Source organism: Tympanuchus pallidicinctus, unplaced genomic scaffold (genome assembly GCF_026119805.1).
Source record: "Tympanuchus pallidicinctus isolate F22 unplaced genomic scaffold, pur_lepc_1.0 scaffold15, whole genome shotgun sequence".
NCBI classification, from domain to species: Eukaryota; Metazoa; Chordata; class Aves; order Galliformes; family Phasianidae; genus Tympanuchus; species Tympanuchus pallidicinctus.
In genome coordinates, this window is record NW_026294669.1 from 3642474 (window position 1) to 3659963 (window position 17490).

General features: G+C 39.9%; 1 protein-coding gene across 8 annotated transcripts in view; it reads left to right on the forward strand.

The window, feature by feature from the left end:
• GTDC1 (glycosyltransferase like domain containing 1) overlaps positions 1–17490 on the forward strand; it is a 163607-nt gene that overhangs the window by 13423 nt on the left and 132694 nt on the right. Inside the window, exon 2 of one of the 8 annotated variants that reach the window (XM_052676137.1) lies at positions 7654–7814. The exons of the other annotated variants lie outside the window; for them this stretch is intronic. The gene's annotated coding sequence lies outside the window, so the exon portion shown is untranslated. The remainder of the gene's footprint in view (positions 1–7653; positions 7815–17490) is intronic. 8 annotated transcript variants of the gene reach the window in all.

Below are 17490 nucleotides of genomic sequence, written 5' to 3' on the forward strand. Positions count from 1 at the left end.
ATCAGAGTTGTCATTGGGAACATTTAGTTTTTCATGCAAAGCATTTTGGGGCTGCTCTTGTTCGGAGGAACATGTGATGAAATATAAAGGAACTCAGAAATTTATGTAAAAAGGTCATATGTAATTGCTTGGATGCCATTTCTGCAGTTAGCCTCTGCGAAAATGGCAGGGGAGAGTCCAAATTTGTAAGGCTGGAGCATTTCACAGGGTTGTAGCTTGGCCTTGGGGTTCTCATCATTTCGCGTAGCTGCGTCCTTTGAGAGTCTGATGAACTGAATTTTATTCTAGTAGTGCTCGGACAGTCATGAATGGGAAGTCAAATGTCTTCCTCTGTACAGTCATTCTGCTAAGTGTTGTGCTTGCATGTAACTTGTCCTGCACGAGTTGTAATTCCTGATACATCAAAGTGTTATGGAATATCACCGCTCTATCTGCTGCGTTACTTTTAGTTTCCCTTATTGTGTGTGCACAACTTTGAAGATTTTAATATGAAATTAGCATACATCATACATGCTCTGTGGCTGCTAATATAGAATGTGGGATTTAGCCTGCCTTTACAGTGCCTGGCAGTGTAGTGTCAGGTAGCAATGTGCATTCTTAATGGCATTTGAATGCAAGACAACTGTGACCCACACCTCTCCCTCCATCTCTATGTGTATTTTTCAGTATTGCTGTTTTGCAATGAGGACTGGTAAGCAATTAACCAGACTAAATGCTTTAGAGCATTGCATGGAAACTTCATAGGCTTTAAACGCTGTGTTACAAGGTCTTGGTCCAGTTGTCATGTTCTTGAAGAATTGAATTATCAGCCTTGAGGGGAAAGAAAAGACAGTCTTTCTCCATGAGACAGTTAGCATAACTGTGGTTTGTGGTAAAAAAAATAAACACCACTTAGCAGTTAGGCAGCTGGCACTCGGCACCTATGTTCCCCCATCCATACTCTAGTGCTTTTTGTGTACTAGGCAGGCTACAGGGAAGCTTGTTTGATGTACTACAGTGAGTCTTACAAGCACAATGCTTTGAGAATGAGAGCGATGCCTGAGCATTGGGTGACTTACCATCTGATTCAGTAAGCAAGCCTTCCATCATCAGTTAGATTAAGAAACCAGCTATTGATATGTGGAGTGTTCTTAAAGTTATGATGGCATCTTGGTTACACAAACGAAAACCAAGAATGTATGTAGTTCTGTACTCAGTGTTAATGAGCTCTATTTTAAATGAAACTTAGCCCTTTTAAGGGCCTTTTCTCCTGTAGTAAGGAAGAGACTGATCTGTTTCTCCTGCAGCAGGAAGGGCAAGGGGAAATTCAGTTAATCATACTTTTTCTAGCACCACTATCACAGGGAATGATGGGGCCAGTTGCTGAGGTTGTGAAGGACTGCCTGGCCCCAGGCATCTCTAACTATGTGCAAAGACTCATTCTGCTTAAGCCAAAAATTACGAAATGCACAAGTTTAGACTGAAAACTGATTCAGGTCAGGAAAAACTGGATCCTTCCCACTGACTTTAAGTGGGTAACTAGAGACTTCCATGTGATGGTTCATATAAATCTAAGTGAGTGGACGTTAGATTACACATTCATCATTGTGATTTTCACTTTGATTGCTTAGCATGTGTAAGCATTTGGCAGTATTGTGTTTAACTGCTAGGATAATGTTAGCATGGTATATTCTGAATCTATATTTTTCTTTATTTTATTATAGTTGTCTAAATCTCTACAACTTGACAACTTTGAGACAGGATGATGATCAAGGGTACAGCCATTCTGTGTAGGAAATTTTCTTTTTTTTTTTTTTTTTAATCTGATGATCTAGTTACCCACCAATAAAGCATGCTTTTTTTTTACTGTCTGTTTAAAACTCTGTTCTTAATTCATTGTAAATCCTTTTTTTAAAAAACCCTAATGTTAAATAATGTAAATGATTTCTTGTGATGTAAACTAGTCTGCATACAAAGAATTAAATGTGTCCAGTCTTAAACATTGAAATAATATCATTAAATTCATGGAGAGTTTGGGTCCTGGGATGTGGGACTGAGACTCTGGGCTCTTCAGTTGTTTCAGAGGTAGGATGTTCTACTAACAATGCTTTTTCAATGCAAGCCTAAGTATTTGTTTATAGCATCAAAATGAGGGGCAGAGGTAGTGTTTTTAACTGATATAAATACTGTTAAGATCTTCTGAAGGGTTATGTTATGGTCAGATGGGCAGCAATCACTCCAGAAGTGGAAGAAACGCTGGTACGAGCGGTGGTTGCGTATTCAGTAGTTTGTTGTAGAAATTGCAAAACTGAAATGTAGGTAAGAATTTGAAAACATACCTTGGTGAGCCAGCTCTCCTGTCTTTGCCTCCTGTGGTTCCTGAATGGATCAGAGGATCTGAGATAAATAGATGTGGAGAGAGTATACAAGAGTGACGTTATGCCTGTGTGCACATCAGGGTAATGATAACGTCTGGATGGGTTCTGATGCTGTCCTGGGTTTGGAGTTGGTATTAGTTACCTGCTCAACCCCAGTGCTTTTCTTTAATGTTAATTATCATCAGAGTTCAGTGACCACGAGGAAGTGATGGGATTCACAGCGCAGCATGAAATAGTGGCCATGGGCACCTCTGTACTGATGTATCTCATACTGCTTGTCTCTATTGCTTCACTCTGCCTTTGCCTTTCTGTGGGATCTGGACCTGTGCAAAAAATGCGCATAATTTCATCTTTAGTGGAAATTGTAAATGAGATCCTCCCAGATAAACACTGAAGGACGTGCTCCTTAGGTTGTCCACAGTGTATTTGGTCAAGGAAGGAAGCAATGTAAGGAATGTGACGTGCGGTTTGTGATGCAGAAAAAAAAGGCTTCTTTATGCCTAATACATTGGAAAACATTTGTTGGAGAGCATGTCTTCCGTGTGCCAGATTTGCCCTGTAGTGCTATTAAGGTCAGTATCCACATAGGTTGGCTCATACATATTGAGCATGGTGCCTGAGGTCAGCTTTGTCTTGTAAATGCAACTTTAAGGAATGTTTGGTTTGGTCCTGTTAAAAGGCATCTGTGTGTGTTGTTTGTTTAGAAACTTATTTACTCCTGCTTTCCCTGGGCTTGTCTTCAGTTCCTGAATGCAAAACCATAGCTGTAAATGAAACACGGTGCCCTGCTTAACGAGTAATGTGTGTGGAAGCAATGCTTGTATGTAGATGCATACTCATTGACTGGTTCTCTTTTAAGTGAGCTGGTATCAATTTTGAGATAAACATTTTCTGTTCTAGAGGTTGGAACAGACTTCTCTGTTCTTTGCTAAACCGTGGTGTGAGAAAAATGTGTTCTCAATTCTGTGAGAGCAATGACTGTGTTGTGTTACCAATTGAGAGCTACTAGAGAGTATGTGATTTGAAGAGGGGTTACCAAAATGTTGTCACTAAGCATGCAAACTCAGCTTTGGGATCCAGTTTCCATCACTCTGTCTTTCTTCAAACGCACCACTTGTATCTTTACTACCTGAGAGATCTGTGTGCTTCATCCCTTGTTGGCATCACAAATCAGTGTTTTTCTGTGTTACTGCTAGACTGCTTTTTTGTTCATCTTCAGAAGTACCATGCTGCTGCATGGGATGTTTGCTGAGGAGAAGGAAAGAGGAGCTGGGAAGCCCCTGGGAAGCCACTTCTCTTCAGTGCAGTGAAACAACTTAATTCTTGGTGGTTGCTACATTAATAGGGATACCATCCACTCAGTTACACTATCAACCACAGTTGACACAGTTACTCTTTATAGAATGAATATCTCGTGCTTGAACCCCAGCAATTGGTCAGTAGTAGCAAACAGCAGGCCATCAGGTGCCCTGCTTTTGCTTAGGAATGGAATCAAATGTTACCAAGTGGCTTTAAGGATTCTGCCTGAATTTGCAGTTTACAGCTTATGATTTCAAAGATAATGAAGAATATGTAAGTAGTGTTCCTTATGTGTCATACTACTTCAAAATTAGATGTGTTATAGGTATATTACGATTGGCAGCACTGCAGCTCAGAGTGGCTGATGCCTGGAAGTGAACATCTCCTGAACAAGTTGAATGATCATTGATGGAAGTGGAAGTGATTCATTGCTTATTCAAGAAAACCCCGCGCTTACGTGATGTGATCAGTGGAAAAAGAAGCACATCATTAGAAATGAAGGTGCAGCAATCTCCACTTCTCTGTTAAAATTCACAACTGCTGCAGACTGAACCTTGGCCAGTAGTTTTTTTGTCAATGGTGGAAAGACAAAGATCACTCAGAGTTGTATCACTTTAAAGGTATTTTCCAAAAGTTTTTGTCCACACTGAAGTCTTTTCAGTCAATGCATCTTAGCCTTTGAATTCACGTGTTCAGCAGTGTGGAAGCAGTGCTCAAGCTGTGAGTTCTCCAGGGTTCCTAATGCCCTGTTGGATGGTGGGGTTGCTGTTATTATTTTTTAAAACTTTATGAGCATTTTGTATAATGATGTTCCTGTCATCCTTTTGGCCATGAATCAGCAAAGCATTTCTGTGCACGCTTTAATTGAAGCGTGGAGTTGTCTCGCTGTGCAAATGTTGAAGTCAGTGAGACTATTAATTAAAATTAAGTATCTGCATAAGCGCTTTTTCTAAAAATAAGTTGCTTCATAACAGCTTTGGGCCATATTGAGAAGGAGGGGTTATTTTCTCAAACTTTGAAAATAGGTATATGATTCTCTCTGAATTGCACCGTGATACAACTTCACAGTGATAGCAGAGGGCAGAATGGATGTGGTGTAACTTTCTGACTTCTAAGATGTCACCTAGGATGCTTTTTTTAAAAAGTAGAGAGTAAAACTATTACAGTTTTTGTATTGCACAGGGGGTGGCATAAATGAAAACTTCAGGAAAACTTCCTCTGTAAGCTGCCACTGAGCAGAAGCAGACAAGGTAGATTCCTATAACGGAGTCAATTCATCATCTTGCTTACTGTATGCCTGGCTGCAAATCCATTTCTCTTCCATTGAATAAAACCTTGAATCATTTAGTTGAAGTCAGTACTTCTCAGTGTGAGGCTCTGCAGCTAGTTGTGGTGTGTCATTTGTATTTTCTATCTGTAGTCAAAGGCGTTACAAGCGTTCCAAGGGAATATGGAACCATGCTTTTTCTTTTGTGTATGAGGCAGTTTACAGTACAAATCTACTGTACAATTTGCTTTACAAAATTATCTGCCTTATTAATTCTCATAGCAACTTGGTGAAATGCTGAACTTCTTTCTCCTAAGTCTGTTTTACCAGTTGTCCTTTAAGCTTTTCCTTTTTTTGCCATGTCTCTATAAAGCAGACCACTTGTTTCAAGCCCCAGCATTCCTCAGCTCTGGTAAAAGCAGAAATTAATAGAGGAGAGAAGAAATCACTGGAAGCAGAGAAAGGAGCATGTGTGCCAAGCTGGTTTGTGCTGTCGGGTTTCTTACAGCACTGTGCTGTCTCTTCTTGTTACATTGAGTTTTCAGACTGTTCAGACATGTCTTTTTGCAGGTATGCCTATGTGTAAATCTGTATATAAAAAGCACTGACAATGATTTCATGCAAAAAATGATATTAAGAGACATAAGAGGCATTTATGTGATGCGAGCTGGGAAGAAATGTTTGCTGGAGTTCTTGCAGTGTCTGAAGTCAGATCCAGAGGTAGAATGCAGGTGTTCTGTGAGCAGTGCAGTGTGTGCTGCTGTCCCTAAGCTGTTGGTTTTTACAGCTATGCTTCTTAGTATTAGTTATTATTATTTTGTTAATAGTAGAAATTGAGCCTCAAATAGCATAGGAGTAAATTTCAGATTCTTGCTGAAAATCACACAGTGGCTTCTAACAGTGGAGCTCAGAAGATCCAATTTTACATCATTAATTACTACTGTTGGAGGAGGGAGCTTGCTTGCATTTGTGTAGAGTCAGTGCTGAAAGTTTCTGCAAAGCACTGTCAAATAAACACAAAGGCGAATTTACGTTGTTTGGGGAAAAAAAGAGCAATGTTACCATTTTTACCATTGGCATGTCACTTGCTTTTTATTGCTTTTTAAATTTGATTTCATTGTAGTGTAGCGAGCTTTTCAATAAACGTGGTGGCTTCGTTTATATAACACCAGAATTATTGTTAATGCCCAGTTTCATACTGCGAATTACGTATGTAATATTGTGTCCGGTGGGATCTTGTATCACAGAATTTGCATAGTTATAGTTCTTGTGACATCGTATCTCAAACAAAGAACCTAGGGACCTGATACAATATCAGTAAAACTGTCTCATAGGTATGATTCAAACAGTTTTATTAGCAACATATGGGGTATGAAGGAGCCACAGAGGGTAGTTTGGAGTGTAAGGGTGCTGGCCTATCTTTTTCAGCGTGTAATTATATCAGTCCTCTTCTATGGCATTATTTGTTGCTGCCCTGGGATTGCTGAAAAATAACTACTAATATGGTGACACAAAGGATCAGAATAAATTATAATTGTTGACTTTACAAGAAATTCATTGGCAAAAAGGCTTACTATCCTACGCTCTGATGCTGTTTCTGTTTCAGCTTCATAACTAAGCCTCATCTGCAAAACAGTATCTTTTGAGAATCTTCGCATTTTCTGTCTGTCTTATTGTTGTGTAGTGGATGCTTTTGTGATTTGAAAGATACAAGGTAGGAACTTGTTCTGGCTGCATTTTCGTTTTTAATCTGAAAGAGAGTGCATTCTTGTTAATCGACATTAAGATACTGGGATCTTGTTGCCTGAATGGAACACGTTATAATCACTCATCTTCAGATTCAGGGTTCATCATTGGAAGCTCTCTGGCAAGTTTATTGCTTTTGAGTCCTTTAAGTCTTAAGACTTAAAGTCCTTTTGTGAAGATTGAAATGCAAAGGCACTCTGTTTTGCCATTTTGAGAAATAAGTAGAAACATCATCATCTAACTTTGCAATCAGAGTGAACGGATACCAACTTTTAGGTGTGTCAGCATCCTGCTCTTCTGTTCTTTGCATCTCATGCAGCAAGTCTTCTGACTCCAAGGCAGCCTTCCATGTTAATTGTTGCATATCTTGTAAATGTGTTTATTTCAGAGTACCAGAAGACTTCCAAAGAGTTCCTATATTTAAAAAGTTGTTGCAGTGGATTTAGCCCAGGACAAAATAAAGGTTAACATGGGCTTCTGTTAGTGAAGGCATAAAATCATTGCAACACAATATTTTGATGTAAAAGCTTGGATTATACGGAAATACAGGAGAGATTTTTAAATGTTCTGTTTCAAGGGCAACTTCTCATGGGTTGAAAAAGACCTATGAGTGTGTCTCCAGTGTGCTTGTAGGCCAGTAACAGATAAGCAGCAGTTCTGTTGGTGATTTGGTTTTGCTGCTGTATTTTTCAGTTGATGCGAATGATAATTATTCGCATAGTTCAGCCATCAAAATACATTAAAATTGTAGCTGGTACAGCAAACTAAGGTCAGGAAACCCTGACCTTGATCAAATAAATGTTTAGCAGAGTAACCCATCTACTCTTGATCAGTGGGCACGGGTGATTATGGACTCGTGTCTTTTGCATTTGGCTCAAGTGTGGTCTTTTCTGCAGACATTACTCAGTCTAAAACAGTTTGGAAGTTAGACTAGATGAGCTCATACTCTTATTTATTTTTATTTTTCCCTTAAACTTGATTCAGACCTAAGAACACCATTGTAATTGGGAAAATTGCACTTTGTCATCTATCGGTTGGATTGAAGCAGAACAGAGGTCACCACTGAGATCCATAGAGGAGATCCCCAGCCTGCTTTGTGGAAGACATGTAAAGCAGCACAGCCTGGTACTGCTCCCCATTTGGATGTAGGTAACAATACTAAATACTAAAATATGATGCATTTCTTAGTGGGGAAAAAAGGAAATGTGTAATTCCATATTGTTCAAACAGAAAACATAAGACCTTGGAGCTGAGTGTCTCACCACCATGTAGAGCTGGGGGTCCTGGGCAGTGTGCTGTCTCCTTGTAGGCTACTGTATCCATGTGGAGTTATCATCAGTCCCAGGGCAAACCTATTAGTTCAGCTCCATCCTGCATCATTGAGCTGCTTTCTGCATCTGCACGTGGCATCTGTTTGAGCAGGCAGAGGAGGATGGAGTGAGGAGCTCAGTGTGTGCTGTGTGGGGACTGCCTTTCTTCATCTGTCCTGGCTGAGTGTTGATGTGGTGGCACTCACAGGCCCTGAATGTTGCTTTTGTGCTCTGCACAACTGGGGAGAGCTCTTGGTGTTCAGTAGATGCTTTTCCCTCCACTTGCCTCAGAAGCGAGTGTGACACAGTTCACACCATGCTTCAATGTGTGCTAAGTCTAATAAGGTTAAAGGTTTGGGGAATCAAAGGAATTTTTCCTTCAAGGCAAGATTAGCAACATGCTTGCTGACTTCTCTTTTTATGCTTTCTAATCAAAACCTGGACTCACACAGTTGCTACAGAGGTGGGAAATGTTAAGATTATGAATGAGATGTGTCTGCTAACAATTGTACTGTGCTTGTAATTCCAGTAGAGCAGCTTCATATGACCATGTGCAGGTGACAGGCCTAAGAGACTGGGCCTACAACAGAGCAGGAAGAGCAACCAAAAAATGTTTACCTTCACCCTTTCGAAGGAAAACATCAAAATATGTGGAACTCCACTGGTCAAACCAATGGTTTTAAACTAAAAGTCGACAGTGAATAAACTGCAGTGAGGAAGTTTAGTTGTCCTCACATGGAGACATAATACATTTAATTGTATGTAAAAGACATTTATGTATACATTAGAAACAGAATTTTAAGACAAGGGAACTCCCTCAGTATCTCTAAGGCATTGAAACCAGCTAGGATTGCTTCTCTTAAGGACGAGTTGGTGCTTCATCTCAATGGCTTCCAGGTACACAGGAGTGTCCTAAGCCTGATTTGTTTAAGGAAGTAAGCTGCTGTGATTACTGTATATGTCAGTGCCCTTCCTTCTGCCTTCCCCTTTCTTTTCCAATAACTCCTGAACTAACACGAAGCAACATGAACGAAGTTTGACAGAAAGGTAACAAGCTTAAAGGTTTTAAGTTCCTATGTGTTAAATTAAAATATGTTGTCAAATAATGAAAAAAGGCTGTTACAGACTTCAACAAGGGAAGGGCTGCATTGTAAGCTCTTGCAAGGCAGCAGAGAAGTCAAGTATTTCTTAGATCACGTTGCTTACGTTGACATGCGTTTCTTCTAGTGTTCTAACTGATCTGTTGGTTCAGCACTTCAAGACATCAGAAGTGTGCTGGCCCTATCATCCTGTATTGCAGCAGCATTATCTGGAGGTCTCCATGACATGGAGGTTGTTCAAACTTTCTTCAATGGATTAAAGCAACAAAAAACAGTAAAGGAATATTGTAAAGCTATCAGTTGAGTAGTCAAATGCTTTAGGAAGTTTTAAAATACAGTGTGAATTGTATAAGGAAAACTATTTTATTATAAGGTTTTGTGGTGTAATTTAATAGTACGTCATTCAGAATGTAATGCTGGAAAGTCTTGCCTAATTTGACTTTTTGCATTGGCAACCAATTACCATGTGAGATAGCAAAGACAAAGAACAAAATGTTGTAGGCAAAGCAGAGCTCTGAAAAGCCAGGTTCCTCAACAGTGCATTTCGCTTCAGGTATTGCTAAAGGGAGGAAAGCTGTCACACACTGCTGCATGCTGTGCAGTTTGAGGGTGGACTTTTACCTGCCATCCATGGTGCATGTGGGGGTGTCATGCCCATAGTTGTGATACGTGGGAGCATCTCTTCAAGGCAGATGATGCACAAGAGATGGAGGAAAGTAACTGAAGACAAGAATCGTAGCCTATTACAGGAAATAGGAGCATTTGATTATTCATGTGAAATCCAGTATCATGAAATAATATATATGTGTTCATATGCTCATTATGAATTATTTTTTGATTAATTATTTTCTAGATCTATCATATTGCAAACTGAATTAAATTTTGCTACTGAAGTGAACAGAAAGCTCCAGATCATTCCTTCCTTACGCAATGCTTCCAGCCATCAAAGTTCCTTCTCAATTGACAGTTCTACCACATGGTTTCTCTCTTCTATTTTGTGCTGTCTTGACTCTCTGCTCCACTTTTTTGAACCCTTTTTTACCTGTAGTGCTTATGTGCAGCCTTGGAAGTTTTCAGATTCTTCGGGACAGTGGTAGCAAGTCCTATCCTTAGCTAAAAACTGCTTTGGCAGCATCAGTTGACTTCTCAGTGGAGTCCACATTCAGATGGCATTTCTGCCAATGGAGGCATTCCTGGGTGACTCAGAGCTGATACTGTCTTATCCTCTATTCTATGCATCCCTTGCACTTTGAGTGTGCCAGAAGTGGAGTCAACCTGTTAACTGTGGTTAATATGACATGAAATACAGGATAGGCTTTTCAAAAGCTTTTAACAGTCTTTGATGCTGAACTGCCATCTTCAGAAAGGATGTAGACATTTAGATACTCAAGTCCAGTTGCACATCCATGGAATTTTAGCCTTCTACTCTGAGAGTGCAGCTCTAAGTAACTTAGGTACTATTTCTGAAATACTTCCATCGTGCTTGATTTCATATGGTGTGAACCACAGGGGAGGGACCCACATGGGGATCCTACCAGCATGTGTGCAGAGCGCAGCGAGCTGATGGCAGACCTGTGTTTGTTGGGGTGGCTGCAGAGCCGGCTACCTGTGGAGTGTGCAGACAGCCAACACCACTTGCACAGATGATAAACCTCCATTTTTTCCCCTCATTTATTTGTACCAGGCATGTACTGGGTAGGTAAGCACAACCTGCCCATCTGTAACTTGTTTCAAGCTTCAGCGTGCAGCTAAGTGGCTCCATAGATGTTAGTAGTTTCCATATGTAGGCTTTGCTGTGCATGTGTCATTGTTAGGAGTGCAACAAAATTCAGATTTCGTCTCAGCTCTTGGTTCCTCAGCTGCTGCACTGTGGCACAAGTCAAGAGTTCACATCCCCAGGGCCGAGCTCTTCCCATCACACTTGGGGAGCCCTTCTGCTGTCTCCCTGTGCCCTGTGGAGCAGCAGTGGGATGAAACAGGGCTACAGGACTGCAGTGTGCTGCTGAATACTGCATCCAATGTGTTGTGTTGTTTGGAGCCATTTGCTTCTGACTTTGCACAATTTTCTCATGGAATCTCAAAGTTGGAAAGGACCTGTAAGATCATCCAGTCCAGCCATCCTCTCATTACCATTGCTATCACAATGTGGTCTATTGGTCATTTATCTTTTTTGGGAAGGATTTTCAGCTATGTTTTAAATTGAATGCATTTTGGATTTAACAAGGAGGGCACTTTTTAAAAATTAAAGCCTAATGGAAGACTAGCTGATGAAGTAAGAATTTTTCAAACTATTGGAGGCATGCAAATGATAAAGCATAATTTAAAACCAGGAAAAGTTCCAAAGTGTTCTGTTGTTCTTTAAGGATGTTATTTGCTAGATGCTTGTTTTTTTTTTTTGTTCTTTTTTTCCTGAATTATTAAAATATAGTTCTTTGCAATCTGTGGAATGTCTCTTAGTGCAAGCAAAATGATATTGTGTGTTTGAATGGTGACAGTAATGAGTACAAACAGTCTTGAATCACGTGATTGCTGCTGTGAAAGTATTTCAGAGACTGCAGCTAGAGCCCCTTTGAGCACTTCCATCTGCATACCTGTAATTCACATAATCTTTAAATAGGACTTTACCACTCGCTTGCTAAGCGTGTTTCGAAAGTGTGTGCATCAAATGTCATGTTGCACTTTGGTTTGGAAGTGGCTGAGGTGTGGGGGGAGATGGCTTTACTTTTCTCGGAGAGGTGTAGCATGGGCTTTTCCCATGCAGAAGAAAAAGCACTTGTAGAATGTGAACTGGTGCTTTATATGTACTCATACATGTTTATACATAGACTGATACGTTCTTTTTCTGTTTTTTCCTGATAACTTGAATTTGAATATTACCTACTGGAAACTTCACACAATTCTGGTAAATAGTTAATAATTATTTCTAGGTGATTTCCAACACTTAAGCTCATTAACTCACTGTTTCAGCACGCTTTGTAACAGGATCTTGTATTTTGTTAATGAGAAGAAATGGAGATAGGTACTCAAGCAGCTGCATGGGTGTTAGCTGGAACCTGCAAGTATGCCGTCAGTTTATCAGTGCTTGTTAGGACCTTGGCCAGAATAGCTTTTGCTTGTAAAAGCAAAGAAATTGCTAAATAAATCCTGAAGTACCTAAATGTTTCTGTAATGTTTTGTAAATAATATATTCGTATAGCAGGGCGATTCAGTGCATGACTTAGATGGGGCTGTGTTAGGAACAGTTTAAAAATCTCCCTTATGATGTGCTTAGAAGTATTCAAAATATGGATTTTAATATGTATCTGTGTATACAGAGGTATATACATCCATTAGCTTGTTGGGTATGTAACTTCTTTTGACTTAAGAGACTCTGTCACAGGCAGGGGTGCAGACTTGAAGGAAGCAATATTCTTGCTAAGATCTGAGAGTGGATTGTTTTCCTCATGAAGCTGTAGCTGAAAGTGAAAGCCATCTGCTTAGAACAGTGCCTTGCTTTCTTGCAGCAGATACCTAGATTTTAATGGGATCAAAACACTCACTAGGTGGCTTTCCAGGACCCATGTACAGACCCAAATCACTCAGTATCTGATCAAAATATCATTTATTTAATGAATCAGTGTGAAGAACCGGAGTAGTGTCATTCTTCAGGGTGAACATACCCAGCCTCAGCAGAGCTCTAGACCCTGGCTAAGCAGTGGCATGACACTCAGAGATAAAGCCTGGATTGGCACTGTGATGGCTCTAAAGCACTGAACCAGCTTGCCAGGCTGGCTGGCTTAGAATGGAAACTAAAAAGCCACCCTGCAACTCGGAGGGAAACCTAAAGAGGAAATACTGACCTAAAATACACTTTTATCTTCTGTACTGGAAGAAGCTATAGGCTTTTTAGAAACTTTTCATGCAGAAAAGCTGCCTTTTGTGTTGTGTTATAATTTTTTAGGCAGTTTAATCACGGTCCTAGAACATGCAAGTAACTACAATCCTGAAAGCATCTGACAAAAGCTAAGTATGTGTTCTGTGGTCAGCATAAGCTTTCTCGTTGGTGTTGCGTGGTTTATATTCTGTGAGATGGTTGGAGGCTAAAAAAAGTTGTGTATTTCTCTATCTTTTGTGGAACTAATGAATATGAAGTTATTGTAAAGCTTAATTGCCCAGGTTGCTGAGCTCTTCTGTGCAAGTGGAAACCATAACATCCCATGGCATGATGAATTGCTGAGGTCGAAGTGTAAATTTCAGAAAACGGGGAAAAATGGAATGAACTCCTCTGTCCTTGAATTTCTTGAACTTAAATTGCTGTTGGAAAAGAAGAACCACGTGCTGGTTTGATAACTTCTACATTCCTCCAATGCACTTTGACTTCAGGTGACTGAGACAAATTGTGCAAATGTACCTGAGTGTAGGAGTTACCTAATTTTAGGAAGACAGAACTTAACATTCAGCTTACACGGTCCAGACTTCTACCTAACCTGCTGGATTAAGTGTTAATTAAGTCTGTTCAGTCATTGTGGAGAGAAGAGGGTTGGAGAAGACCCTGTGCCCACACTGCAATCTTTGGTTCTTCCTTTCTGAATAGAAGAAATGCGTGGAGGGAGAAGAACATTTCCTTGTGACTTCTTTGAAAATGAAAACAAAGAAAGGAAACTGGCGTCCTTTTACTTTTTCAGTCAAGTGTCACTCATGCTGAAGTTGTAATAATCAATTCAGAATGGCTACTTACGCTTACTTACAAAACTGGATGAAAGAGCTTTGCAGATAAGTTAAAGACCACGCACAAAAAAAGGCTCACAACTTCATAACTTTAAACTGAATTAGTTGTTTCTTTGAATTGCTTGTTTTCAGTCACGTTGCCATAGGTATCAAAGCAGCTAGCTATTATCATTTCTTTGTAAGGATTTCTGCTTCTTTGTATTCACATTTCAACAAATCAAAGGATAGGTCTTCAGACAAGAAGTGGAAGGTGTGTTGTTTTAAAGATATGCTAACATACCTGTACTGAATCAGTCTAGGTATTACGGGTACCAGCAGCGGTGCAGATGCAGTGACAAAGAATTTGCATATGACAGCAGAGTAATTACATACTGTGCATTCTTGGAAAATGTTTATCATGGTTGCTAAAGCTTTCTTGTGACTTTGTTGTTTTATCTCTGCTAGCTAGATGAAGCTAGAGCAGATATTGCTGCTTATTGCAGCTACAGCTTTCTCGTGGTGTTTGAAAGGACCCCATGTGTTTGCTGCCAGCAATTTTTAATGATACCTGCTACTTCTATTGATTTATGTTCAAATCTGCTTCACTTTAAATTGAGGCATCCATTTTAGGCTCTTTGTAAGAGCCTGCATTATTATGCCTTTGATACCTTAGAAGAAAAGTGAATTTTAGGAATGGGGCAAAATCCTAATGGTTGGGTTTCTGGAACGACTGAACAGTGGTGCTTTTCATGTAACTAGTGTTGTAGCAGTGATCATCAATCTGCAAATGAAGAGTTTTTTTGTTTTTTTCCTAGACTTCATGTTACAGTATTTAAAAGAAAATAGAAATATGTCATAAGGGCATCCAAGATAACAGCAGATGAAAGCATTATTGTGCCGCGTACTGAAAAACTTGTGCGTGACTTTATATGTGTGAGTGACAGTGAACTAAGTGTCAGCCACTCATCTGCCTAATGTTGCTATCATTCACAGAGATTTCCCCATCACAATCTTGGGCCCTTCCTATTTGTCTTTTTATGAGCACACACAGTCATGCCATGGGAACAGCTTAGATGAGTAGGGCCCCCAAATTACTCATGCAGATAGTGATGCTGGAACCTACAGAGGTTTTTGTACCAAAAAAAGACTATTTGGGGGATGATTAGCAGATTGCTGTATTGTTGTTACACTTGCATTTTGTAATATATATTTTTTTATCTAGTGTAATTTTGCCGAGTAAAGATTTGTTCAGTTGTAACTTGAAAGGCTGACTTTAAAGCTGTGTGCAGTGGCAGATATCCTTTTGAAGAACTGAATCTATTTACACAATCTCACTGCTGTTTCTAACCAACTTCTATACTGTATTTTCTTTCGAAGTTTGAAATTCATTAACTGCAAAGCATATGTAAAATGTCTTCAGTCTTTCAATTGCTGCTTTATTTAGCAACCTTGCAAATATCAGTCTAAATTGGAGAAAAAAAAAAGTCAATTAGTGAGGAAATAGTTAATAACAAAACATTACGAATAATGTTTGAAGGGGCTGTTAGTTTTACCCAGGAGGTTTCCATTTTCTAGAATTTGTGCTGCCTCATTATTTGTAATATTGAAACCTCTGCTTACCAGTTGTACCAATCGCTTACATGAAGAAATGAAAGTAAAGTTTACAGTTCTGGCTGGAAAAGACAGACTCAGACTTAGTGGGCCAAATTCTGCTTTGAAGTCAAATGCTGTGTGAAGTCAGATGCTCCACAAATGTGGAGTCATGCAGTGTCAGTAAACCCAAGTCATCCAGGTAGTAATTCAGAAAACACTGCAAAATTAAGCAGTTTTCCAGAAAAAGGTAAAGGCTGCTTGCACACTTGTGCCTTTTAGAAAGCATGGATGTTTTCATCCAAAATCTGTGTTACGGAATGATGTGATTTGTCTCTTAGAGAGCAATATGAAATTACTGTTTGCCAGTCTAGTAGGGATTTGTGACTACTTGTTCTTTCTTAGCACCATCTTTCTGAAGTTGTGGCATATTCTCTTTGAATATCAAAAAGTTTGGTAGCACTGTGTATCAGCAAGTTGTTACTCTGAAAGACTTCAAGGGGCAACATATTAGGCAAAAAGCAATAGCGATACCTGTAGAGCTCACCATACGTGCCCCTAAGCAAAAGATAATAATTAGTTGCTTGCAACACTACCCAAGTGTTGATGTTTATGAATTGCAGAGATCACTGTAATACCAACTCAAGCTCCAAGCTGCTGGAGTTGTTTATGCCCATTCAATTTTTAATGGACCTGTAAGATGTTTGGATCGGGGCATTTAGTCCAAAGGGATTTGAGTGCTGCAATCACATCTCCAGTGATTGAAACACAACAGTAAGGATAGGTCTTCAAAGTATTTTACATGCTAACATCCACTTTGGAATTAATAATAAACAGGAGGAACATCACTCAGAATACTTTCATATTTTGTTGGCTGAATGTGAGCCGGTATGTTTGCAGGATGACGATCATTGAAAGTGCTGACAGATCTGCTGGAGGTAGCCTGCAGAGTGAGGTATTGGCAGCTTGTGAGCTCCTGATTTGCTGCTCAGTCTGTACACATTCAGACTGTGTGTTCTGCACTTCAGTTACAAGGAAATACTGCAGTAGAGTTGACTTTCCTCTGTGTTAGCTGGGATGCAGGGCCATGCGGCGTGGTTCAGCACACGCTTGACAGAGCCATGTAGTTTTAACAATAATTACAAGTTTGTACGTGGTGGATGTATTTTTTATTAACTGCGTGTGGATTCCTGATGATCGGGTTGATTTGCTGCTGCAGAAGGCTCAGTTTGGCCTTGCATGTGGTCATGGAGGCCATGAAGAAGGGCTTGGAGCCCTTGGCCTGCAGAGGGGACCTCCTCCCAGCTGGGTTTTAGGGGCAGGAAGCTAAAATGCTGTGCTGCCCTTTAACTGGAAGATGTTAACACAAAGTGAATCTTAAAATGGAAATGGTTGTTTTGCAAAAAGCCCAAATATCCCGTTAGAGGTAGAAGAAAACACTAAATATTCCTTTAGCTTGTTTAGCTGAATTAAAGAAGATATTAGAGAGAGAGAAAAAAAAAAAAGGAGATCATGTTGAGTATATATTACCTGAACCATATAATTTAAATCTGAGCTCTCTGCGTTGAATTATATGAGTGGGAGGAGTTTGTTAGTCACTGTGGAAGGCAAAAAATGTCAAAATGACTAATTATGCTGTTACAGAGAAGAGGAGATAGGGCTAATTCCTGAGCAGCAGTATGGTTCTCTTAAGAACTGTGGTAAGACTATCCCCAACATAAATATAGCTAATACTATTTCAGTATAATTACATTAGTTGTCATGGCACCGTTTAGAAGATTACATCGCAGCGTCACTTGCATGGACGGTGCTGGCACTTCATCTATAGGCAGTAAATGTAAAGCTGTGCCATGTTTCGTATAGGAATGTGAATAATGTGAATACATCCCATTACACTTGCTTCTCTGTAGTTAGGATCACAAAGAGAATACTGCGCCAAAGGTAGTGCAACACCTGAGAGATGTCTTCATTTTAGAAGGGCATGGATCTCTTGTTTCATCGAAGCTTTAGGACAAGGGATGTTGGTGAAGGCCTGGCCCTTGGGATGGCACGAGTGGTGCAGCTCTTTGCTTGGGGTAGGGTGGCAAAAACAGGACTAGGCAAGTTCTTAAAATGCTTCTCCTGTGATCAGAGAT